The sequence below is a fragment of the Myotis daubentonii genome, chromosome 2 (assembly GCF_963259705.1).
Source record: "Myotis daubentonii chromosome 2, mMyoDau2.1, whole genome shotgun sequence".
In the NCBI taxonomy this organism is placed as follows: Eukaryota; Metazoa; Chordata; class Mammalia; order Chiroptera; family Vespertilionidae; genus Myotis; species Myotis daubentonii.
In genome coordinates this window covers 193,156,303-193,170,363 of record NC_081841.1, presented here as the reverse complement: position 1 = coordinate 193,170,363, position 14,061 = coordinate 193,156,303, and the positions used below count along the sequence as shown (strand labels likewise).

Genomic DNA, 14,061 nt, shown 5'->3' with positions numbered 1-14,061 from the left:
GGCCGGCGGTGCCCGTCACGTGAAGCGTCGCCTCACCCACGCCATCACGTGACCTCAGATCTCGCGAGAGTGCGCGGTGGCCGGCGGCCGTGCGCCTTCCAGCGCGGGGTCCTCCCTGCGCGCGGCGCGCGCTTCCCACTCGCCCGGGGGTCGGGTGCGTGACACCGCCAGGCGGGTGATCGCGGAGCCGCGTGACTCGGGCTCGGCTCCAAAGTCCCTGGCCCAGTTCTCCGCGCGGCCCGAGGCGGAAAGTGGGCGGTGGCTCGGGGTAGAGGAGGCGGTCCCGGGAGCCTGCAGGTGAGGGGGCGGGAGGCGGGGCGGAAGGGGGTCCCTGAGCCACCAGCCGGCGGCCGCCAGCGGTTGAGTGTGAACCCAGGGACGTGCCGATGGGCCGGCGCGGTGCAGACTCGCGCTCCTAGTGAGGGGGCGTCCTCGGCGGGGAGAGGGCTGGTCCCACCCGCGAGGAGCGAGGCTTTCCGCAGGAAGGAACCTTTTCGGGAGGTTAGGTGGTCGTTAGGACGCGACATCCCGTCGCTTCTAACGTTGGGTCGCCTCCGCTCCACTGTCCTCACGGAGGATGAACGCGAAGGTTCGGAAGGAGGTGGGATGGTTGAGCACGCTTTGTGAATAGTACACTTCATACTTGAAATCAGAACAAAAATCCTCTTTTTAAACACAAAGTACAGAATTTAAAACTAGACCAAAATCGTAGCTTGGAGGAGATTCAGGGGTTACGGCGCTCCCCAGCCGTGACACCCGCCTGGAGATGTTCAGGAATGGGGGTGGCGTTTATCACAAGAGTTAGGAAGCACCAGTCCTTTCCGCAGAACCCACACAGCCCGCAGACAAGGAAACCGCCGTCTCTGTTTCTGGAACCTTCCTGAAGCATCTCCCTCCCGCCCTCCCGCCCGTGGTTTGCCTGGACCAGAGGCTCTCTGTTCCCTTTCCCTTCCTCCTCCTGCTGCCCAGTCCCTGCGCTGATTCCAGCCTTCGAAGTCTTGCCCCTCCTCCTGATCGTGTCATCGCTTTTTTCCTTCGTTCTTACATTTATTCGCTTTTTGTAGATTTTGTCCAGTTTCCCTTCCCTTCCCTCCAGCTTCTAACATGGAATCAGCTGGAAAAAGTCATGAAGCGGAGGAGCCAATGGGCTCCGAGAGAAAGCAGAGCCTTGTTGGGCTGTGCTCTGCTGTTTGGGGGCAGGAACTAGAGTAGCTTTGGTGATACCTAGTTTGTGTTTTCAAGGAGCTTTTTGGATTTTTTTGTTGGTGGTTCTTCCAGATGGGGCAGGTGTTTAAACAGCAGAATTCCGCTCGACTAGGTGAGGTGCCACCCAGTTGAGTGCCGGGACCCCGGGGGTCTAGGGGTTCCCAAAGGTGCGGACGGAGCCGGCGAAGAATGTTTAACACGGAGACGTGGATCTTCCTGTGCCTGGCTGAGGCCGCAGAGAAAGATCCCCAGGCAAGCTGAGCCTTTATTTTATAGTCAGAGGTAAACAAGGTAGTGGTTATCATAGTTACACTGTTCTTATGAGTTTCACTTGTTTTTGTTCTTGTTGCACCTCTCTCAGCCCATTAGCTTCCCAGATAAGATCTATTCTAGGGAGCATCATAAAGTCAAGCCTAATTATGCTTGAGAGGACTGTGCCCTCTAAGCTGGGACTTGTTTGTGACTTTGCCAACAGGTCCGTGGGAGGTTTAACCCTATAGCAGCTCCCCACAGTTGAGGAGCATTGCAGGAAAGAGAAACTATTCAGTCGAGGGTCTGTTTCTACTTTCACTGTGAAGTCGTTTGTGAACAATTTGTTAGCATGTGGTTTTGGTCCAGTATGTGAAAATGTTATTTGAGCCTGGATTGTCTCTACGAAGTAGACTGTTACATCCAGAGGTAAATTGGAGGAATTCTAAAATATTTTCATTTTCTCCCGATAATGAGAAACTACCAAATAGCCCTAGCTGGTTTGGCTCAGTGGATAGAGTGTCTGCCTGCGGATTGAGGGGTCCTAGATTAGATTCCTGTCAAGGGCACATACCTGGGTTGCAGGCCTGATCCCCAGTAGGGGGTGTGCAGGAGGCAGCTGATCAATGATTTTCTCTCATCATTGATGTTTCTCTTTCTCCCTCTTCCTTCCTCTCTGAAAGCAATAAAAAAAATTAAAAACTACCAAATAATCTTGAGTGTAGAAACAATAAAACCTCTGAATTGTCTTTTCCACCTGAAGCTCCTTCCTATGTTGGGATAATTCCTTCCTTTGTGAATATGGGTAGTAGACAGGGCTCCTGGTAGAAACTGAAAGCAAAGCAAAAACAAAAGACAGATGATCACTCTTCCAGCCTTCCTAGCAGCTAAGGTCTGAACTTGGCCAGCGTTCAGCCTGTTAGACTGAATCAGGAATTAAGTGGTGGCAAAGAAGCTCTATGCCCGAGAGCCTGGTGTTTGGTGGTGACAGCGGCTGCAGCCTTAGCAAAAGGGAATTTCTGGAGGCAGCTGTGAAGTGCTGGAACTCCCTGGGTTTGCAGTATGTGTTTAGCTGTGGTGCTCCCTGCTCTCTCATATCTGCTGTTTCTCTGGCATTGTTCTGCATCCTTTTTGGAAATCCTGTGAGCTGCTCAAAGTCTTTTCAGCAAGTTATTCTTCTGCTTAGATCAGTCAGTGCCCATTTCTATTGTGTACAACTTCACAGGGTCTTTGCCCAAGACATGCTTTGTGTACAGTTTTCTCTTTTTAATATTATAACCTCATTAAAGACCAGAAGTAATTTATGTCTGCAATAGAACAGGGCATAAAAAACAAAGTCAAAGACTGAAAATGAAAGCAAACATTGTATGTTGTAACATTTTTATAGAGTATGATAAAATAATGTGGTGGTTTTTATTGTTTGCTTGGTTTTGTTGTTCTTGAATCTCGATATGGGCTGAGTCTAATCTATTTCTGATTGAAGGGCAGACATGGAAAATCAAACCCAATGAATGACTCCAAGTCTTCTGACTTCTTACAGGGGGGCCAGGGAGCTTTATTTTTTTATTTTATTTTATTTTTTAATAAAGCAATGAGGGCAGTAAGCAATACAGAGATTCGCTTCAGAGTTGCTTAGCAGAGTTGAGGAGTAAAACTTAGACATTGCTTTGATAATAATGAACAGTATCAACACAATTAAAGGCAAGGGCCTTTTATATCTGAAATAACTAAAGCTCCATAGCTGGGAATGCATATTTCCCTGAAGGCTGTGCCACTGGGAGAAGGGTCTGGTAACTTATAAATGGTCTCAGTATCTGAATTAGATAAAGTAATGGTTGATAGTAAGTAAAATTGAGGTGAGCAGGCTAAGCAAGCAGTCTGTGCCTTTTTCCTCCCAGTTACAATTTTTCTTGAGAATTGGTGAGCGAAAATAGTAATTTTGAATAGAGATGTAATTTTTTATTTTCTAACTTTTAAAATACATATTTTTTATTGATTACAGAGAGGAAGTGATAGGGAAAGAGATAGAAACCATCAATGATGAAAATCATTGATTGGCTGCCCTCTGTTGCTGGGGTCCAACCCCAGCAGGTCCTGGGGTCCCCAAAGGCGTGGACGGAGTCGGCGAAGAAGGAACGACACAGAGACAGCATTCAGTTGATCAGCAGCCTAGCCAGGATCTCTCGCCAAGTTCTGGTCAGGATCTCCAGCGAAGTTCTGGTTAGGATCTCCAGCCAGGTTCTGTGTCCATGTTCTCTTGCTAGGTTCTCCAGCCAGGTTCTGTAGCCATGTTCCCTCGCTAGGTTCTCCAGCCAGGTTCTGTCCAGGTTCTCCAGCCAGGTTCAGTCACCAGGTTCTAGTCAGGTTCTCTTGCCATGTTCTATCCAGGTTCTGTAGCCAGGTTCTGTCTCTAGGTTCTTCAGCCAGGTTCTCTCACTAGGTTCTGTCTCTAGGTTTTGTGGCCAGTTTCTGTCCAGGATCTTTTGCCATGTTCTCTCCAGCGAAGTTCTTCTGTCTCTAGGTTCTGTGTAGGTTCTGTGTCTAGGTTCTGTATTCTGTTGTCTTGTTACATCTGTATTTATACCAGTTGATTCCAATCCTATCAATCTCTATTCCAAAGGTTAGGGCGTTTCTTATCTCCATTCCAGGGAGTAAAGATTATGTAGCTTAAGCATGATTGTTCGTAGTTAAAGTGATTAATTACCCGCCTGGCACTTAGTTAAGGGGTTTTATTCCTTCCCTAACTTCAGGGGAAAATCCCTACCTGGGGAAACAACCTTTCTCAGAGAGGTGACCTTGGTTAAAACACATAGTGCCAAGAAGGTGAGCAAACATATTAAGAACAGTATGCCATATATGCCAGGCCCCATGGAACAGCAAGGATGGACCGGCTCCCGGCACTCTGTATGTCCCATAGTGAGGATTGAGCCCACAACCCCAGCATATGCCCTGACTGAGAATTGCATCAGCGACCTCCTAGTGTATGGGAAGACCCTCAACCAATTGAGCCATACCAGCTGGGCTAATCTTTTATTTTCCATTTGTGTTATAAAATTTTTCAGCCCTAGCTGGTTTGGTTCAGTGGATAAAGTTTCGACCTGCATATTGAAGGGTCCCGGGTCCGATTTCGGTCAAGGGCATGTACCTTGGTTGCAGGCTTGATTGCAGGCTGGATCCAGGTAGTGGTTGGGTGTGTGAGGGAGGCAACCACTCGATGTGTCTCTTTCACATCGAGGTTTCTCTCCGTCTCTTCCCCTCCATTTCACTCAATCAATGAAAAGATATCCTCAGGTGAGGATTGACGAAAAGATTTTTTTTCCGAAGAAAGTTGCAGCCCTAGCCAGTTTGGCTCAGTGGATAGAGCGTAGGCCTGGTAACTGAAGGGTCCCAGGTTCGTTTCTGGTCAAGGGCACATGCCTGGGTTGCCGGTTCGATCCCCAGTAGAGGGCATGCAAGAGGCAGCTGATCAATGATTCTCTCTCATCATTGATGTTTCTGTCTCTCCCTCTCCCTTCCTCTCTGAAATCAATAGCTACACTAACAAAAGACAAAGATGCTAATTGACCGTACCTTCACTACACGCACCAGCCAATCAGAAGAGTATGCAACTTAACCCAACAAAGATGGCGGTTAATTTGCATACACAGGCGCCAAGCGAAGACTGAAGACAGCGTAGAAGGAAGCCAAGCACTGCAGAAGGGAGCCAAGTGGTGGAGAAGGGAACGGATTGGAGGTAGCAGAGACGGGAGCCGAGCTGAGACAGTGGACACGGGAGGGAGCGAAGTGGCGGAGAAGGGAGGGAGCGAGACGGGAGGGAGGCGAAGCAGAGGACACGGTAGGGAGCCAAGGAGGCGGGGAAGGGAGGGAGCCGAGGCGGCGGAGAAGGTAGCGAAGTCCGCCTCCGGCTTCGCTCCCTTCTCTGCTTCACTCTGGCCTCAGGAAGCCCTGTTCTTCCAGGAATAGGCCCGAGGAAACCCTATTCTTGCAGGAATCTTCCTGCAGCGGGCCTCTAGTGTGTGTGTGTGTGTGTGTGTGTGTGTGTGTATACATCATATATATATATATATATATATATATATATATATATATACACACACACACACAAAATTGCAAAAAAAAAAGCAATGAATTCTGTTGATTATTATGGTTTATTCTCCCCTCCCAACTTGTTTTGTGTTTTGCTTTTGCTTTGGATTCTTGCTTGAATATTATAAAACAAACCTCAGACATCATATTTTTCATGTACTTTTTTTATACAACAACAATGCCATTATCTCATTTAATATAAAACCAAAACCTAATAATTCCTTTGTAGTTAGTTTCTAGTCTATGTTCACATTTTCCCACTTGTCTCAAAAATATCTTTTTATAGCTGGTTTGCTCAAATCATATCCAGTCTGGTCTGTACATTGCCTTTGATGATAAGTCTCAAGTCCCCTCTCCTATTTTGCATATCACTTATTTGTTGGGGAAACTGGATCACTTTTCCTATAGGATACCCCAAATTTTGGATTGACTTGATTGATTTCTTGAATGGTCATCTTTTTCTTTACTCCAGTAAACTGGTAGTTTTTGATCAAGAGGCTTGAGTAGATCAGGCTCATTTTCCCCAGGTAACATGCTTCATAAGTAGTATTAGACTCTCACCACCCAGTGTTAAGTGTTGAAAGCGGACAACCAATGGTTCTGGGCTGCCTGTCACTACTTGAGCCAATTAAGCAGGGACAACATTGAATCATAGATGAGCATTTATTCCAGTAATGCTGGCAGTATGGGAGAGCAGCAGGTCACCCACAAAAATCTGCTCTACCCCTCCCCATAAACCAATAATTATGGGTAGAAGGAGAAAGATTACATGGGAAAGTAGGAATTACAGGCATGGGGAAATAGGCAAGGTATAAAGGTTATAGGTTATAGGCAGGTTGGGGGTGTTGCAAAGGGTGGATGCCCCCGGGACCAGATTGTTTTAGCAATAAGGTTGTTAATCTTTCCTTGATGATAGGCATTCTTGGAAAAGGAGAATGGACTGCATTCCATATTAACTCCCATGTCCTGGGGCATACAACTCTCAGCCAGGTTAGAACGTGCTTTCTCTAGTCAGAACAGAGCAATCAGGGTTAACAGAGCATGATTAATATATCTTATAATTCTAGGTATTCCCCAGTATTTTATTTCTGCCCCTAACATTGTAGGACTGCAGCACTGGATTTGTTTTGTTGGGAGCTTGTTAGAAATGCAGTCTCAAGCCCAACCATGGCCCTGAATCAGAACCTGCTTTCACAAGCTCCTTGGGGTATTTATAGGTGCATTCAAGGCTCGGCCGTGCGTTTCTGACTGCATTGCATCAGGAGGCATTTGTTACCTGGTTGGCACACTTTGGAGAAGTTGTCAGCTGACCCCATCTGTTACAGAGGAAGGATAGAGGCAGGATAAATGCCTGATTTTGATTCTTTTATTTATCTGTTTTCAGAATAATGACTTAGTGGTGCCTAAGCAACTTCCAAAAGTGAAGTACAACACCTAGAGTGAACCCTAATGTAAACTGTGGACTGAGTAATGATGTATCAATGTAGGTTCATCAAGTGCAACAAATGTTCTACTCTGGTGGGAGCAGTTGGTAGTGGGGTTGGCTGTGCATGTATGGGGGTAGAGGGCATAGGAAATTCTGTACTTTCCTCTCAATTTTGCTATAAAATATAGTTTATTTTTTAAAAAGTGAACCATAACATTTAGAAAATTTATTTTATTTATTTGTTTTTAAAAAATATTTTTATTGATTTTAGAGAGGAAGGAAGCGGGAGAGAGAGAAACATCAATGATGAGAATCATTGATCAGCTGCCTCCTTCACGCCTCCTACTGGGGATCAAACCAGCAACCCAGGTATGTGCCCTTGGGTTGCTGGAATTGAACATGGGATCCTTCAGTCTGCAGGCTGACACTCTATCCACTGAGACAAACCAGCTAGGGTTTGAAAATTTATTTTAAAATTATTACCATGGATTTTTTTTTAAATCCTCACCTGAGGATATTTTTTTCATCAGTTTTTAGAGAGAGTGGAAGGGAGGGAGGGACACATTGATTGGTTGCTTCCCGCTTGCATCCCAACCAGCGTCAGGGGAAACCTGCAACCCAGGTACGTGCCCTTGATCAGGAATTGACCCCTCGACCCTTAGGTCCACAAGCTCATTCTCTAACTACTGAGAACCGTGGATTTTTATATGGTCTATATGTTTGAAATCTTTTGTGCTTATTATCATTTTGAAGTGAAAATCCTGCTTTCTTTAGTAGTGCAGATCTTCTAGGTATATGTAACTTGGTGATATTTCTCTTTATGTGGGCTGTCCTCTAGTTACATTTCCACCAATAGTGCATGCACCAGAGTGCCTCTTTTCCCACAGCCTAACTCAAGGAGTGTTGTCACACTTTTAGATTGTGGCCAATCAGATAGGTAAGAAATTACCCTGGCCCTGACCGGTTTGGCTCACTGGATAGAGTGTCGGCCTGCGGACTGAAGGGTCCCAGGTTCGATTCCGGTAAAGGGCACGTACCTTGGTTGCGGGCCCATTGATTAAAAAATCAATAAAATATATATTTTTTTAAAATAAATTATACCCCTGTAGTTTTAATTTGCATTTCCTTTATGAGAGAAGCTGAACTTCATTTTATGTGTTTAAGGGCTATTAGCATTACTTTAAATACACACACACACACACACACACACACACACACATATAAATTTCAAACAGGAAGGGAGAGAGATGGAAACATCAATGATGGGAGAGAATCATTGATTGGCTGCCTCCTACATGCCTCACACTGGGGATCAAGCCTGCAACCCAGGCATATGCCCTAACCAGGAATCGAACCATGCCCTCCTGGTTCATAGGTTGACGCTCCACCACTGAGCCATGCCAGCCGGCCTAGCATTACTTTTTAAACAAATAACCTGCATTATGTGCCCATTTTTCTATTGAGTTATAGAGATATTTGTGACATAGGTCACATTTTTAAAGTCAGTATGTCATTTTAAAAATCAGTTTGTCATTTGACACTTTGCTCATGTTACTGTTTTGCAAAAGGTTTTTTTGTTGTTGTTTGAACATGGTTGAATTTATCACTCTTTCCTGATAGCTTTGGATTATGAGATAGGACAGTTCTTCCTAGTCCTAGATTATGAAAAATACATCTGTTTTTTTCTGTCAGCACATGCATAAATTCATTTTTTACATTTACAGTATCTGTGATTCATTATCTTAATGAGGAGTGTGAGGAATGTGGATTGTGCCAAGCCAGTGTGGCTCAGTTGTTGAGCATCAATCTATGAACCAGGAGGTCACAGTTTGATTCCTGGTCAGAGCACATGCCTGGGTTGCGGGCTCGATCCCCAGTGTGGGGAGTGCAGGAGGCAGTTGATGGATGATTCTCTCTCATCATGTTTCTATATCTCTCTCCTTCTCCCTTCCTCTCTGAAATCAATAAAAAAATATATTTTTTAAAAAAGAGTGTGGATTGCATTTTATCTTTTTCTATATAGTACTCCAATTATCCTAATCCCATTTTCTAAAAAGCTCACCCTTTCTCACTGATTTGAGATTCCATTGTATCATATGCTGCTAAATTTGAGATATACTTGACTTTTTATTCTGTTTCAGTGCCACACTTTTATTTTATTTTTTAAAAGGGATTTTTTTTAATCCTCACTAGAGGATATGTTTATTGATTTTAGAGAGAGGAAGAGATAGAAACATTGAGGTGAGAGAAACGTTGATTAGTTGCCCCTCTTGTGCGCCTCTACTGGGGACCCAACCCACAACCTAGGTATGTGCCCTGACTGGGAATCAAACCCACTACCCTTTGGTGTAGAGGACGATGCTCCAACCAACTGAGCTACACTGGCCAGGGCTCCAGGGCCACACTTTCAGACTTAGCAATGTTTTATTTGTAGGGCCAGCTCCCTCGTTTTTCTCTTTCCTAAACTCTTTTTTGGAGTCAATAAGTCTCACATTTGGTCTTCCCCTCTTCCTACCATCTATTCTCCCCAGCATTATTGTCTTTCCTAAGAATCCTGTCTCCTTACGATGTGGCTGAAGCAGAACAGCTTCCGCTCTGTCATTTTTCTCTTCAGCGATGTTTCAGGCTTTATTTGCTCTAGGACCCGCTTGTTTGTCTTTCTGGAGGTCTAGCGTATCCATAGAGCTCTCCTCCAGCACCGTATAAAGTATAGTTTGTGACAAAGATAAGTACTGGATCACATGACCACATTGAAAGATATGGGCGAGAAGGGATCTGCACTTAGTAACTTCGTGTTTCGCTTGGGTACTCCGAGGCCAAAGACAGACAGCTGTATGGACAGCTATCCTCTAGTTGGTAAATTTATTTTCATGGAGGTATGGGTTAGCAGTTCTGAAACTGTGTCTACCAGTGTTGAACAAATAAGTAGATATTTTGCAGGTAATGATCATTTGCAGATTTCTCACTGCAGAAAGAAGTTAAAGTAAGGAAAAGGGAAAGGTGTGAGTGAATCCTTGATACTGGAACTGGTATGTGTGTTAGATAATAGATAGATAGATAGATAGATAGATAGATAGATAGATAGATAGATAGATGGATGCCCAGGTACAGGAATAAATAGAGTTGTGTGTACCCAGGTTAGACACACACTTGTCTCCTAACTGGCCACTGAGAGGGTCAAGCAACAGCAATGATCCAGATCATGGGTTCTAAATATTGCTTTCCAATAAAAGGAACCAGGCTCCTTGGATTACTGTTGATTCCAAGGCTGGGCTGGAAAATACAGATGAGCCTGGAGCTTTTTGTGGAGCCAGAAGTAAGGACAGGCTAAGAAAACAAGGATGAGCTTGTCGTAGGTACACAGGAGCTAGCCCGAGAATGCTCCCAATGGCCAAGATGATCTATTAATGATACAAAAGGCAAGTAAATCATGGCTGATAAGTGTAAGGCTAGTTAGTATTAATGAATAACATGTCAGAAAACAGTAAGCTTTCAAGTGAAATTTATACTAGCAGGCAGGAAAAGGAAGCAAGACTCACATCATACAATTAAGTAGTATAATTGCCAATTATAAAAATAGTCATGGGGATGTAAAGTACAGCATAGGGAAGATAGTAATATTGTAATAGCTATGTGTGGTGTCAGATGGGTACTAGACTTATCAGATGATCACTTTTTTTTTTTTTTTTTTTTTTTTTGCAGATTATTGCCTCATTTTAATAAGGAATTAAAAGTAAACATGGCCAGCCCGCCAGCACTCTCTAAGAGGCTGAGCCAGCTTGGCATTTAAACATCTATGAAAGTAGCTGGAGTTTATGTTTCTCTCATATCATTTTTTGAATTTTGGTCAAAAATCTTTATTCAGATAACTAACGTGTCCATTCCACTTGCTGATAATCAAAACTTGCGATAAGAAACACCATTTCCATCTTGATCGAGCCCCAGCAGTGCATAGCTACACTGACTAGACCATGGCGCCAGATGATCACTTCTTAAGGTGTCTAAATGTCTAGTCACTATGTTATACACCTTGAAACTAAAAATATTATATGTCAACTGTAATTGAAAAATGAAGTAAAACATTTTTAAAAAGACTCCTAGCATACAATAATTTTTTAAAAACCAGCCATCTCCTTTAGGACATTTAGATTGTTTACACTTTTTTGTTATTTAAAATCATATGGAGGGTAGGTGGGAAGAGATCAACCAATGAGCTTGTATGCATATATGCATAACCAAAGGACACAGACATTAAAGGGGTGAAGGCCTGGGCTGGGGGGAGTGGGAGCTGATTGGGAGAGGTCAATGGGGGAAAAGGGAGACATATGTAATACCTTCAACACTAAAGACTTAAAAAAATAAAATAATACCATTGAGAACATCTTGTGTACATCTCTGATAATTCTTGAAATACTTAAACCATGGTCACCTTCCTTTTAGAAGGTTATGAAAGAGGATCCCTCTCAAAAAAGAACCAAAACTTCTACTTTCTTATAGATAGCAGATTAAGTCAATAGTCCAAGTCTTTTGCAGCACGAGAAAGTCTGTAATTTTAATTGTGCTCATGTTTCTAATAACTTTCCTGGTTGCTGTCTGTGAAGCCTGGGGTCTGAGGTGGTATGACGCGTAACTAGGGCTTATGTTTGTTTAAGAAATGAAATGTAGTTAACCAGAGCCATTGTGGAAGACACAGAACGAGAACTGAAATCAACATGAAGCCACTTCAACATTTGTAACTCATGATTATAACTCAGAGGGGACGGAGTGGGTTTCACAATGGTTCTATGCTGCCAGTGCAACACAGAATTTAGCAATAGGTGGGTGTATCAAAACCTTGTTGAAATGATGGCTGAGAAGACTGAAACAAAAAGTAAGGGTGGGACAAAAGGTCTTCAGAGAAGTGCTTAAATTCAGACATAGATGGTATTAATATTTGTTATGATGGTTATGTGGTAGCTTTAATCATCAGTTAATCTGGCCATTGCCTGTTAGTAATTAAAAAAAAAAAAGAGAGAAAAGTTTAGGTCCGAGATAGAAACATTAGGAAAGATCACAGTCACCATGATTACAGCTAAGATAAAAAGCCTGGAAAAGGAGCCAATGTTATCTTGCCTTTTAGTTTCTCCAGGTAGAGCCAGGTAAAAGTGCCCCATTCCTTTTCTTTTTTCCTTGTAACATTTACCTTTCCTGTCTTTTTAAAAATATATATATATTTTTTATTGACTTCAGAGAAAGAGGAAGGGAGAGGTAGAGAGAAACACCAATTAGCTGCCTCCTACACCCCCCCTCCCCCCAACGGGGGATTGAGCCTGTAACCCGGCATGTGCTCTGACCAGGAATCGAACCGGTGACCTTTCGGTGCATGGGTCGATGCTCAACCACTGAGCCACAGTAGCCAGGCAACTTTTTCCTTTTCAAATCAATTTTATCACGGTTAGTTTATATAAAATAAATATACCAAGGTGTACAGTATGATGAGTTTTGACAAATGTATACACCCATGAAACCGCCATCCCAATCAAGATAGAAAACATTTTCTTCATTCTGAAAGTTCCCTCGTGTCTCCTTATAGTTAACCCCATCCCTAAATCCAGGTAGCCACTGATCTTTGTGTCTCTACAGATTCGTTTTTTCTTATTTTATATAGATGGAATCACATAGGGTGTACTGTTTTGCACTTGAATTTTTTCTTAGCATAATATTTTGCGATTCATCCATGCTTTGTGTACCACTAGTTCATTCATTTTTATTGCTGATACCAGCTTATTCAGTGTATGGATCTTCCACAGTCTGTTTACCCATTCAATTGTTGAAGGACATTTGGATTGTTTCCTGTATTTTGTTTGTTACCAGTGAAGTTGCTATGAATATTCAGAACCAAATCATTATGTGGATATGTGCTTTCGTTTCTCTTGGATAAATACCAAGCATAGAATGGCTGGGACATATGGTAGGTGGTATATGTTTAACTTTAGAAAGTGTCAAACACTTTTCTGAAGTGATTGTACTATTGCACATTCCCATCAATATTAGCTCCACATCCTTGTCAACACTTGGTATTATCATTCTTTTCAATTTCAAAAATTATATATCATTGTGATTGCTTTGTCCTGATGATTGATGAGATTGAAGACCTTTTTATGTGCCGAATAACTGTTCCCATACCTATTTCAGGTGTTCAGACTTTGTCCTGTTTTTAAAAAATGGCTTATTGGGAGGAGAGAACCAAGATGGCAGCATAGGTAAATGCCAGTACTCGCCGCCTCCCATAACCACTTCAAAATTAAAACTAAAATACAGAACAACCATTATTTGGAACTGCCTGAAAGCTGGCTGAATGGAAGTCTTACAACTAGAGAAATAAAGAAGAAAGCACATTGAGGGTAGTGGGAGGGGAAGAGGGGCAGAACAACCTGGGCTGGTACCCACGTGGGCCATTTTTTTAATCCAGAGGGAGATCGTCCCTGCAGAGGCCACCGTGAGGGGCAGGGGGTTCCAGCCTCACACCAGACCCCCCCGCCCAGGGTCCCAGAGCTGGGAAGAGAAGACCTCGTAACTATGGGCTGTAAGAACTAGTGGGGAACATGGAACTGTGGAACAGACTGACAAATCTCAGAGGGAAGTGGGGAGTTGGGGTGGGAAGAGATTAACCAAAGATCTTATATGCATTACATATGGACACAGATAACATGGTGAAGGCCTGGGGTGGGAACTGGGTGGAGGGGGACAATGGGGAAAAAAAGAGAGATATCTGTAATACTCTCAACAATATTTTTTAAATATAAAAATAAAAAAATAAAAATGGCTTATTGGTTTTCTTAATTGAATTCTAAGTCTCTTTTTAATATATTCTGGATATAAAGACTTCTATGTATTGTAAATATTTTTTCCCATTAAGCTTGTCTTTTTACTTTTTAGTATCTTTCAAAAAGCAAGCTCTAAATTTAATGAAAATCCAATTTATCAATATTCTTTCATCATTGATGTTTCTATCTCTCCCTCTCCTTTCTGAAATCAATAAAAATATATTTTTCAAAAATATCTTTGCATACCCCAACATGATAAAGATGTTTTTCTCCTATGTTTTCTTCTAG

General features: G+C 43.0%; 1 long non-coding RNA gene across 1 annotated transcript; it reads left to right on the top strand.

The window, feature by feature from the left end:
• Positions 1-156: 156 nt before the first annotated feature.
• Positions 157-13,656, top strand: LOC132228564 (uncharacterized). Its single transcript, XR_009451373.1, has 3 exons — positions 157-297; positions 5,044-5,188; positions 13,142-13,656. It is a non-coding gene; the product is annotated as an uncharacterized LOC132228564 (long non-coding RNA).
• The last annotated feature ends 405 nt before the right edge of the window (positions 13,657-14,061 follow it).